At 41.8% G+C, this 12,272-nt stretch overlaps 1 protein-coding gene across 1 annotated transcript in view; it reads left to right on the top strand.

Annotated features, from left to right (window-relative positions):
• SNX10 (sorting nexin 10) overlaps positions 1-12,272 on the top strand; it is a 38,035-nt gene that overhangs the window by 3,218 nt on the left and 22,545 nt on the right.

The raw sequence follows: 12,272 nt of genomic DNA, 5'->3' as shown, positions 1-12,272 counted from the left end.
CCTTCCATCCCCTCGGGGCTTCCTTCCATCCCCTCGGGGCTTCCTTCCATCCCCTCGGGGCTTCCTTCCATCCCCTCGGGGCTTCCTTCCATCCCCTCGGGGCTGCTCCTCCCTGCAGCAGAGCAGCAGTTGCCTTTGGCCCCAGCGTGGTGTTCCCTTTCGCCTGCCCTTCTGCTGGTCCTCTCATCCCGTGGAGTGAAAGATGCTGACAAGAATATTGGTACAGAAGTTGGGCCCTTCTGACTGTAAAGGTCTGAATCAGTCTTGCAGTCGTATTTTAGTACTTTTCGTGATCACCCTCATTTCAGGCAACTGCCACCTTCTCTGCTTTTAGCATACAATTTTGTAATTTCTCCAATGAAGGAAGTAAGCGCTTTTCTGGCACGCTGATTTAAACCAAACCAAAGCACAACACAATAAACCCCACACTATAATAAATCCCAAAGTAAAAACGTTGTGAACATCTGCTCAGCAGTATGGACTGCGGGAGGTGTTCCTTGCTTCCTGGGAGTAGGTGAGTAGGATAGGACGGATGACAAATTTGGTGTATCATATCTCTGCAATGTATCACGTGGATCTTATTTACACGTATGTGGTATGTAGTACACATAAGCTTCTGGCTTTTGTAAGCAGAGAAGAGATATGGTTAGTTTAGGATATTGTGATCTTTTTCTTTCTTCTTGTTAAACATTTTGCATGTTTTTATTATCTCAAAAAACCCCCCAAGCCTCAGCAACTTTTTTGTTCTCCTGATACTAAAAATACTAAGAGATAAAAACAGCTGTGTCCTACAGGAATTTTCTGACTTCTTGGCAAGCTAACTCTTGGGATAGAGAAGCAAATCATTCTATAGTTGCTCATTGACTGCAGGGAACTAAATGCAGAAGCCTGGTGCAAAGTATTTTGGCTCTGGATCTTTTTGTTTACAGCATTCCTTGCTAAATCTCTGTGCAGTACAACTTGGGCATGGGCTGGTTGCCTGGATGTGGGTGAGCGGTGCCTTTCAAGGGGGCTGTCCAAAGGGATCAAGGATATCTGTACGAGTCTGGCATCATGACACATGACGTACAGTTGATCCACTTTCTTGGGCAGTAGCTGAAGAGTAAGTAGGACACCTTGTGAACATCCACAAAGACGCTGTATGTTCATGCTTAGTTAGCTGGATTATGCTTGTCCACGTTTCTGCAGGACAGGGGGATCAGCAAGAGATTTAACAAAACATAAACCAACAATATAATTGCAAATGGCCCTGTATTTCCCACGGTGATCCTCTTTCAACTTGGAGAACTTCAAAATTGTATTACTCTTCTTGAGATCTAATTAGTGATATGCCTTCACAGAATCCTTAAATTTAGCCCTTGGGGCTTCTGGTCCCAGAAACCAGTTTCCTTTTGGACTTTACTGGGCATGTTACATACATGCTGCCTCTCTGGTACTGCAGCATGAGTTGTTCCAAAATGTTTCCCAGTACCACAGAGGAATTTGTCGGTAGACGTGAACCCTGCAAAAACCTTTACAACTCAGTGTCAGCCTAGCCCAAAAGGAGGGACTTGATCAGTTCGAAAGGAGTTTCCCTTTGCTCCAGCATTTTTATGTGATTGATGTTATGGATTACCACAGAGTCCTTTAGTAGGGTGCATACTGATGATTTTCATTTGTTTAAGAACAAATAAGCCAACGATGATTTTGTTACGGATCTTTTCTCTGGTAACTCCTGTGCGTAAACAGAGAAGGCAATTTGCTTTCCATGCCTGCTTTTTGTGGTATGAAGAAATCGGTGTTTCTTGGTATTTAAAGGATTTGTGGCTTAAGAAAATTACTTCTTCCTCTCCCTTTCTTCACTACCAGAGTTGTCTAGGAGGATAAACTCACTTAAGGTATCCTGTGCCTCAAAGCAAAACGGATGTTTTGCTCCTGCAACAAAGCATGTATTTTACTACGGAGTTGACAGTGAGTAATATATATATATACACTCAACTTCTGTGTGTGTGCTGCCTACACATCCTTCAGGTTCAAGTTCCTGCTCCTCCTTTCCCTCAGGGAAGCCCTAACTGCTCACCTTACCTTGCTCCATGTGTACATCAACAGTCAGCGGGTTATAACTTTGTACCTTCTAATAGTCTCATTGGTTTAATTGCATAATGGTGATGTGTGGTTTTAAATTAGTCATGGCTTTGGTACCCATTCTAATGAGATTTTCAGCTGTCTTCCCAGAGGGGAAGGCTTTGTTTTCCCAAAAGCAGAGTGCCTCTTCCCAGAAGAAATGAATTTCTACTAAAGAGGCGTGAAAAGACAAGGTGGTAAGGGAAGTGTTGGGGAGTGGTTGCAGGGAGAAGGGAAATAGCTGTCAAAGTGCTAGCGAGCATTTTGATAATGCCAGAGCCGATGACGTGCTGGGCATTCACATGTATAAATAGTCACGTCGGTGAGCAGTGTCATTGCGGTCATGCTTGCTTTGAGAAGAGCTAAATGTAATGGCCTTGTCTCTCGTGGCATGGAGTAACACAGCCCAAAGATACCCTCACATGTCTTCTGACATGTGAAATAATGAGACCGGCGTTTAACGGCTGTGACACCAGTTGGTCCGCTCCCCGAGAATCTGTGACTGCATTCCATTCGTTACGTGTGTCTGGTTGTGATGGGACTATCTGGACTGGAATCGACAGGGTTGTTGGGCATACAGCAGGGCAAATCACTAATTTCAGATGAGATAAAGCCCCTTATCTCCCCCTCTCCGGGGGGATGAAGGTGGGGGTTGCTGTGAAGGTGGTGGGGAAGGCAGCCGGGTGGCTGGCCTAAACAGTTCCTCCACCTCACAGACCACGAAACCGTGTTTGGGCAGTAAGATCTGAGAATCAGAGAGGATTTATAGCCAAAATATCCCTTTGGGAATTTCACGAAGAATTGTTTGACACATGCAAGTAGTTGTGCAGAAACTAAGCCTTCCTAATCTGCTTGTCCACGAGGAAGCTTTGACTGCTATTTTGCTCTATCATTTTTGTTCTATTATATTTTTCTCTATTTGGAAGGAAGATCTGTTGGACCTGCTGGCCAGGAAAAGGATTTCCACTCTGGGTGTGTAGTCCAAGGCTTGATCTTAGAGTAGGGATGCAAGATCCTCTCCCATCTGAGGTCTTTTTGGCGAGCTTTTCAAAGCTGAATCATGGGGGGTTTAATGCAAACCCTGGTAAGTAGGTGTTAATAGTTCACCTCAGCTTGCAAAGAAAGTGTCTTGACTTTCTCAGGAAAACTCCCCTCCAGTACATGCACCAAACCTTGTAACTAATGCACAATAACTGTAAAGAGTATTTGGGGTACTGTGGACTATGTTGAAGAAACATAAAGGCAGTCTTCAGTCCGCAGGCAGATTTTTGCCTTCCTTTTTGCCATTACATATTTGAATTTAAATGCACGGTTTGAAAAATAATATTAAAGTGCTGTACCATAGCATATGTGCATAAGCGATGATTTTCTTTCAAAAATTATTCTTCCATATTCCCCAGAGCCACAGATCTCTTTGTCCAAGGCAAGTTTTGCACATTAAATATCTTTTATTAGAGTAACGTATCTGCTTGAAAAAAAAAAAAAGGTTTTGGTATATACAGCCTCTGAAATATTTTCAAGTATACTTCTAATCTTTCACACAAGGCACCATCTCTGCTCACAGCACTGTCTTGCCTATGCTCTTAGATTGTGACATCAACAAGCAGTAGCATGTTTCTGAACACTGCAGAATTATTTTGACTACCTGAGGATCACTAGAGCTTCCATCTTTCTAACTCTGGATGGTGATTGACTTGTTCAAGACATCTGAAAGATAAGTCTGTTGGCAGTGTGGAAAATGGTAATTGGGCTTGGTGTATATGATTACACCTTCACTGGATTTCTAGCAAATCTTAACTCTGAGGAGTGCTGTCTTTTCCCCATAAGATCAGTTAAACTAGATAAATTTCAAACCTTGGAGAGTCTTATTTTCTCTTTAATGCAGATGAAATTCTGGTTTTCATCAGTCAGTTAGGAGCCGTTTTTTACAGTTGCAGAAGTTGTGTTGGTTTTAGGCTAGGTGGCAACCATTCCCCTTCCCGTTTTCCTGCTAGATCATTAAAACAGACCCCGTCGAGGACAGCACTATCTTTATAGAGTGCTTTCCAAGTATGTAAAGCACTTCCCTGTATATAAAGTGCTGCAGGATTTGACACTATAAAGTGGAACGCGTTGTCAGCAACGGTTATTCAATCTCTGTTGGCCATAGCGACCCAGTTGCATCAGCTCTCCAGAAAAGTTCCTGGCAGTGACCAAGCTGGCCGGGTAACCGCAGCGAGGCGTTCCTCTGAGGGCTTCCAGCTGCGGAGGACGTGCAGTAACTGGTACCTTCTGCCCCCGCCGCGTCCGGGCCGTTCGTTTCACCGAGTTCCCTTGACTGCAGTTTTGTTCGGAGACGCGTGTCTAGCCCTGGACTGAAAAGCCATTGTCCCCACAGCATCCTTGTGTTTCTGCAAATTGGTGGAGCTGGAGAGGATTCCTTGGTGGTTGTCAGGTCCCAACAGCCGCGGGATAGACGCTGATTGCGTATTTGCCTGTAGGACCACAAAGTAGAATTTCAAATACATCCATACATAATATGTAGGTTTCAGCTGGTTTAGCTAAGGGTGTGATTATATAAATTGACACTTGGTCTGTTTTAAGACTGGAGTGTACTTTTTTGGGTCTGAAGTAAATATTCTTAAGTGAGCCTGGGATAAGACTTTCTTAAACAATACAAACTTAAATCAGTTTCTTCTTGGTCTGTCATCTTCCTATACAGTCTGAGCTAACCAGGTTTAAAAATAATTTAAATCTGTGCATTTTTCTCATTTAGGCAGCACCTGCTTCATGAGTGGGAAGTCCTTTTCCTGCTAAAGGTAGAAAAAGTCCTTCAGATAGTGGTCTACTTTAATTCATTATTGGAAAAATTTCGTGTGGGCTTGGGCACTGTGAAAGAAAGCCGTGGGCCACATTTCTCCTGCAGACATCAAGTTTTCTACCTTTGCTCCTCTTGCTGTTTGACCTCAAGCCAGTGTTTGTGGACCGGCCAGCGACTCCTTTGACTTGGCTGTGATGACTGCACAGCAGTCAAACCCCAAGCGTTGCTTTTCTTCCTCCCGTTTTTGTGTGTTTGTCATGTCTCCTGGTGTCCTTTCAACTTCTGAAAGGAGTATGGGGCTGAAAGGAACCAAAATCGCATCTTAACATTTAGTGGGCACAAAAGAAATGAGAAGCAGACCTGATTTTCTTATTGGTCAGTCTCATGAAAAGTTCCTCCTGCCAAATGCTGTTTGCTCCTCAGAATTGTCAGCTTTAGTGATGAGTAATGCTACTTAGAAGCTATTTACATCCAAAGTACTGTTTTCATGCCACTGCCACAGGCTATCTGGGAAAGAGAACAAAGCCTGTTGAACAAACAAGCTGCCTGGTTGAAATCACTGTTAATACATTCTTAAATGGTTAACGTAACTGTTGATAGATCCAGCTCATATGCTAGTGCAACACATGGGTGCAGCTACACAGACAGAACACCAGCGGGTTTCTGCCATCATGATGGGCCATGTGATGTGCCCTTCAGGGGAAGAGAGTCTGAAGAATGAGTTGCCACTGTGCGAGAGAGGGGATGGCTGATCCAACTGGACTGTTGCGATGATCCCTCAGGGGCTTGCTCAACTTAAAAGGCCCAAGAAACGCAACTGTTTGGACAGTTGATCAAAGTGCTTGGTGAGCGCACTGCATTGACTGCAATATTTCCAATCTTCCCCACTGTTTTGAGCTGCAGTTATAGAGGTTGCTTAGGATCGATCTGCCTCAGGACATCACTACTTAACTATTCATTTTATTTTTGACTGTGCCTCAGCTCGGTCTTCCCCACTCATCTCCCCAGACGCCCATCGTGAGACTGGGACTTCTAATTCCGTGATTACGGCCAAGACTATTGCTTTATTGCTTTTGCTTCAGTTTCCTCTCTGGGGACGAGACTCAGCACTAGCACTTCCTAGACAGGACCAGGTGGTGCATCACAAAAATAGCAGTTTTGGTAGAATAAGGAAATCCGCAGCAGGAAGAAAGCCAAGCTAAAACATATAGGGCTATGTAATGACAATTCAAGCAGCAGATAAAAATTGTATTATAAATCAAGAGTTCAACATGAGCAAAAAAAAAAAAGAAATTTCTGGCACATAAGATTCCAAACGTTTCAGGGGGTGAGTCAGGAAGGAAGAGGTCAGGTGATGTCAGTGTCTGCATCTAAGAGACTGAGAAAGAAATGTTGCAATAAGACTGCATGGCATTTGCCGACTTTTGCTCTGCTTGCTCAGCAGGAAAGATACAGCTGCCATCAGCCCTTCTTTCCCCATGATAAATAAAAATTAGTTATTGCAGAGAGATACATTGGGGAAGATAATATTTTTAGGGCAACTGAATTTGATTTAGTGCAGTGAAATATTTAATTCCTGTAAAAAAAACATTAAGTTTTGGAAGAGAGAAAGGACATTAATTCTCTGAACATAAACACTCCTTTGGAAGCAGCATTTAAGATTTTTCTTAGGATTTTAATCAGTGTTTTGAAACACTGATACTTTAATCTCTATTTCCAAATACCTTCTTTTTGGTTGGTAATCCAGTTTGTAAAAGCAACAGCTGTCTAATGTGTTGTTTGTAACTGGCATCATATAAAAATATCTAGGGGTCACTTATCTGTCTGTGGGTAATTTTATATTGCCAGTTCCCATTGGTGTAGCTAATAAGATGTGTGTATGGTTCGTGTGTGCACAACAGGTATATGTCCACTTGCCATTTCTGTAACTGAACAGAACTTTGACTTGGAAAGTACTCGGGTACTGTGTCAGCAAGTGATTTCAGCCTGGAAATTACCTACTACTTTCTCTTTGTTTTCAAAGGTAGTTTTACTGCCAGTGGTATGCCCTATTTCCATAAGTATTGATAAGAAGTCTGGTGCTTATCCAGTATTTTCCATGTTGAGTACGGGTGTAGTTGAGAGATGATTGAATTTGTCAGGTTGCCAAGGTTATTGCTGATTCTGAAATGGATTTCTCTTAGCTCAAAGGATCTCAGAAGTTCCCTGGAGCAAGCACGCTTACTGAGACTTTACCTTGGAGGTCACCAGTGCTTCCATTCAAACACTGCCTTATCTCTTCGTTGGCTTCTTGAAAAATGCCCTGGCAACAAACCCGGCAATTATTTACGCTACAAAACAATTTAGTGTAGTTTAAGCTACTTACTGCGCACTGTAATATTTGCAAAGAGCTAGCAGAGGCAGGCTCATGTGGCAGGCCAGCTTGACAGGCTGCCTGGAGAACTCAGGAACCAGAGCTCCAGGAGTATTTTGAGCAGTCCCCAGATTGCCTGCAGAAGCTGTCGCAAGCATCAGCCCTGAGTAATAACTATTTACCTTGACAAAGTCTGGCACATGCTGTTCTTTCAGTGTCTTGACCCACAATTACAGTTCTCTAGCCAGTGCCTAAAAGCCTAATCTGCCAGCGTTAGTCTTACTGGTATTTTCTAATGAGAAAAAATGAAAGTAATAGTTGCTGTGTGATCAGCAGCCCACTGAAACTGCAGAATATACGTGAAGTCCTTTGGTTGATCGTTAAGTCTGCAATTTGACACTGAAAAAAAAAAAATGTGAAGAAACATCTAATGCTGTCTCCCGTGAACAGATTTCTTAGTACTTCTTCCTTGTTGATGTTTAGGCTTTTAGAGGTTTCGGAGAGGCTTAGCATGTGAGTCACACTGCTGTCCAGCGATACGGTATTCAGTTGATGCAATTCAAGCGTGGTATAATACCAATGTAGTTGGAAATCTGCGACCCACACCTGACACTGCAATCCATGTCATGTATATATTTTAGGGGGGAGAGGGAAATTTGTACGTTTGATTAGCTCTTTGATTTTCATATTCCTCTGAAATGAATGAAAAATTATTTGCTTTTTTTTTTTAAATGGACTGAATTAATTGTCTTGATAAACCAGGTTTCAATAGCTAGGCAGATTGCAGCACAAGGGAATGGCTGGTTGGGGAAAAGCAATAACATAGTGTTTAAAGAGGAGCTGTCATACCTGGTGACCATAAAGAAGCATTTAGTAACCAAATGGAGTAAAATGCTGTAGGAAAAGAGTAGTTAACTAAGCATCTTCACAGCAGCGGCTGGTAATTGTAATTTCAAGTGCAGCTGGCAAGGCATGATTTTTGGCAGTGCATTTCTACGTCGCATTGTGGTTAGAGGGAAGGTCTGTGAATCCTGTTGGTGAGCTGGAAAGCTCTTGTTCTTTTCAAAACAGCTTAGATGGCCTCCTCATTTCTTACTCGGCAACAAAGCAATTCAGCTGCTGCTGTAATACAACACTGATGAAACGGGTACCTTGAGCCTGGAAAGTGAGATGGATTTGCTCAAGGGGTAATTTATTTTGTTGACTTCCATCATGGTTTAAACCCGGCCGGCAGCCAAACACCACACAGCTGCTTGCTCAGCCTCCCCAAGCCCTGGGGAATGGGAGAGAGCGTTGGAGGAGTAAGGAGACTTGTAGGTTGAGAGAAAAACAATTTAATAATTGAAATAAAATTAAAATAATAATGATAATATTAATAGTAATAATAGAAAACACAAACGAGTAATGCACAATGTGATTGCTCACCACCTGCTGACTGATGCCCAGCCTGTTCCTGGCTAGCGATAGGAGAGAAGAGAGAATCCTGAAACCGCAATCCTGGAAGCCAGAGTGAGCTTCCCAGTCAACCCTTATTGATATAACAAGCACCACACTACATGATATGGAATATTCCATTGGCCAGTTTGGGTCCATTCCTCTGTCTTTGCTCCCTCCCAGCTTCTTGTGCACCTGCACAGCAGTGGGTCAAGGGGAGTTGAAAAGTCCTTGATTTCTTAGCAAGAACTGAAAACATCAGTACATTATCAACATTCTTATATCAAATCCCATACTGAATCCAAATCATAGTACTATTCTGGCTACTAAGAAGGAAAAAAAAACCCCAAAACTCTGCCCCAGTTGAAACCAGGACAACTTCAGTAAGCGTTCTACAGACATCTGAGTGCTGTGCAGAGTTTAAATGAAAATGCTGATGTTTTTCATGTTCTTTTCACTTCTGACAAGCAGACCCTTATGATGATTTGCTGAGGGAAGGCAAGGCAGATAACCAGCAGGGTAGATGAAAGAAGGAAGGATGCTCTGTGACTTCCACAGTCGGGAGTTACGGTTCATGGACAGTGAGGGACAGAAGGGAACTCATGGCTCCTCTGATGAGCGGAGTTGGGTTGACCCCAGGTATTAAACTGGACCAGGTAAAGTAGAAGGCATCTGCTTAACGCTGAAGCTGAGTTACTCTGGGTTGACTGGAAGTCCCTGCTTGGGAAACATAATTTGAATAAGATTTTTCTTACGAACGAGAGCGGTAGTGCTGTGATGGCCGTGTACCCAATTCCTGTAAATGCCAGACTATGCTATGATGTGATATCACAGGATGGTATGTTTTATATGTATGAATGTGTACTACCTGTTTTCACATTATTTTCTTCAAAACTGGGGAATAAGCATTCAAAATTTTGCCTGTTTCTTACACTCTGAGGTTTTGGTATGAGTCACCATCTAAGTCACTACTGGACTAGATGGACCCTTCCATTGATATATACAGTATGGCTGATCTTACGATTTCAGTCAGTTTGTTCCATAAACAAGGCAACGTTGTTTTCTCCCACTTGTTATCCCTTCATCTGAAACCTATAATAATACTTCATCCATGCCTCTGACTAGCTGTGAGTTAGTACTAAGTGGGGATTCAGCTCCTCCATTTCCTACTCCTTTGCATCAGCAGTGGCACAGGCATCTCTCCGTGCAGATCCTTTGCTCCGTGCACGAGTTGCAGCAGATGCTGTTCCTCCAGCAGTGACTCTCCCTGACAGTGACTGACCTTTCAGAATTAGTCTAGAACCCGAGGCTTCTGCAAATACAATAAATGCTCTCCAAAATAAAATTGCATTATTCTATCCCAAATCTAAGTACTATTTATGTTTTAGCATGGGATTATTGAGTTTATTATAGTCTTTTTTGAAATATCCAGAGCCAGCATCTTTTATTACAGATCTATTCTTCATACCCTCCCCCTCCCACCATCACCCCCTGCGTGTATATTTTCCTTACAAATCCATATGGATGACTTGCGTTTCAGGAACATAGTGAGGTCAGGTGCACGCAGGCACGTTCTGTGATAGTGAACTCCATGTACAGATGCAGCTGAACTTTCTACAGGCTGAAGATTAAAATTCTTAGGACTTTTTTTTTTATTTTTTTTAACAAGTGTTAAGGTAACAAAAACGTAAAATGCAGGAAAGCTCTTGAAGCATTTAGTGATTTAATTGTGATTTGTCCTTCTCCTGGTCACACTGAAGCTGTGAATGAAAGCTTCATTTGACACTGATGATGGGAACAACATTGAAAGCACAGCCAAGGACTTGCTTTTGACTGGATAGGTCTTTCAGTCATCACCAAGGTCTTAAAATAAATCACTTTTCCCCATTAAAGCTTGAAAGTGGTCGTTTAGCTACACATTTAGGAATAACCAAAGGTGGGTTGATGGTTAATTCTCGAGCCAAAGATCAACATTTATTGCTTGAGGGGAAACACTGACCACATGGAACCTATGAGCACTCCCAGAACAGGCAAGAACGTTGCGTAGGACACTGCCCAGCAATGAGTGAAATTGTAAAATTTCAGTGCAACTAAACATAGCTACTGGTGAGGCGGCCAGGAGGGCATGGGTGTGTTTGTGCTGTTCTTTTAGCAAGTTGCCATGGGTTTTGTCTGTGGCACTGCTTGAGTTTTCATCTTTCAGTTTGGTAATGTAGGGAAGAAGTTACTTCCTCCCTTGAGAGCAATCCATTGACATGATAAAAAGGTATTTCCCTAGTAATATTAACTAATCTCTTTTAATTTAGATTTTAAAATAGATAATCAACTCTAAAATATGAAATAGAAGATAATGCTTAATAGTATTTCTCTATCACCCTTAAGAAGAGCACTGCAGTTTATTACCCCTAAGAAAAGCACTGTAGTACTTGGGTTGGGTTCCGCCCCCCTTGGTTTTTTTTGGCTACAGGAAGTATGGCCAGTCATCTTACGTAATCTTTTTGCTTTGGGTGGTTGGCAGTTGTGGAGCCATTCCCTGGTGGTTTTGTTGATTATGCAATTAAGAACTGTCAAAAATATGTACTGCAAGGAGCAGGTGTTATATTAAATATATGAAACAAATTTAAAAAAAAAAAAAAAAGTGTTCAGACTGATAATAGGTCAGAAGCAGAACAAAAACTTCCTCAAAGCAATGTGTGGGTTTTTGTTTTTTTTTTTTTTTTTTTCCCCGTTCACAGCAGAAAGCATTTTATCAGAACTACAGATCTACCACTGCCTTTTTTGATTCTTTTTCTCAGTACCAGTTTCTACATTTCTCAGTGGAAATTTTTTTTTTTTTAATGAGAAAAAAGACTAACAACCTTCTGTTTGTCTTCTGCGGGCTGCTTCTCTCCATCACTGGTATTTTGGGTAGGGTTTTTCTAAAGATAAAATGACATCTTCTTAAGCAGACAGTTGACCTGTTCTGCTTCACTAGCTTCTTCTACATGTGTTAAAGAAGTCCCCAAATATACGTCTTGCTATGAGACAGAATACTGCATTCAGTGTTTGCAAGTGACTGCAGTGACTGGGGTGATTTCAGGCTTGCTGAAGTCAGTGGGGAAAGGCAGCTTTGGTGGGCTTGCTTTTTTTTTTTTTTTTTTTTCAAATTACTAGATGAAAAAATTACGTATTTTAAATATTTTAGGAAGGCTTTTGGTGCTGAAATATTAATTTTAGTCATTAAATATTTAAAATCGTAATGACTATTTGGAGTTTAAACTGTTCTTTCTAACCTGCACCAGTTATGTGCTATAACTCGGTCATTAGAAAAACAGATGACAAAATGAAATGTGTTATTTCAGCCCTGTCATTCACGAACAGTGTCAGGAATGAGATATTTTGGGCTTGCATAATTTCTTAGCTAAGAGACAGGAGAGAAAGAGGCTGCAGAATCTGATAGAATAAAGATATATAACTGGGAAAAAAAAAAAAAACACAACTCATTTTTGTTTAAGAAACCCAACACTTTCAACCAGAGCAGAAAGAGGAGGGGAAAAACCCACCAAAACTATATAGGTTTTACAACTGCACCCAGTGGGAAGA

This window comes from Tyto alba, unplaced genomic scaffold, assembly GCF_018691265.1.
Source record: "Tyto alba isolate M040663 unplaced genomic scaffold, T.alba_DEE_v4.0 Super-Scaffold_38, whole genome shotgun sequence".
NCBI classification, from domain to species: domain Eukaryota; kingdom Metazoa; phylum Chordata; class Aves; order Strigiformes; family Tytonidae; genus Tyto; species Tyto alba.
This window is presented reverse-complemented; position numbering and strand designations above follow the sequence as displayed.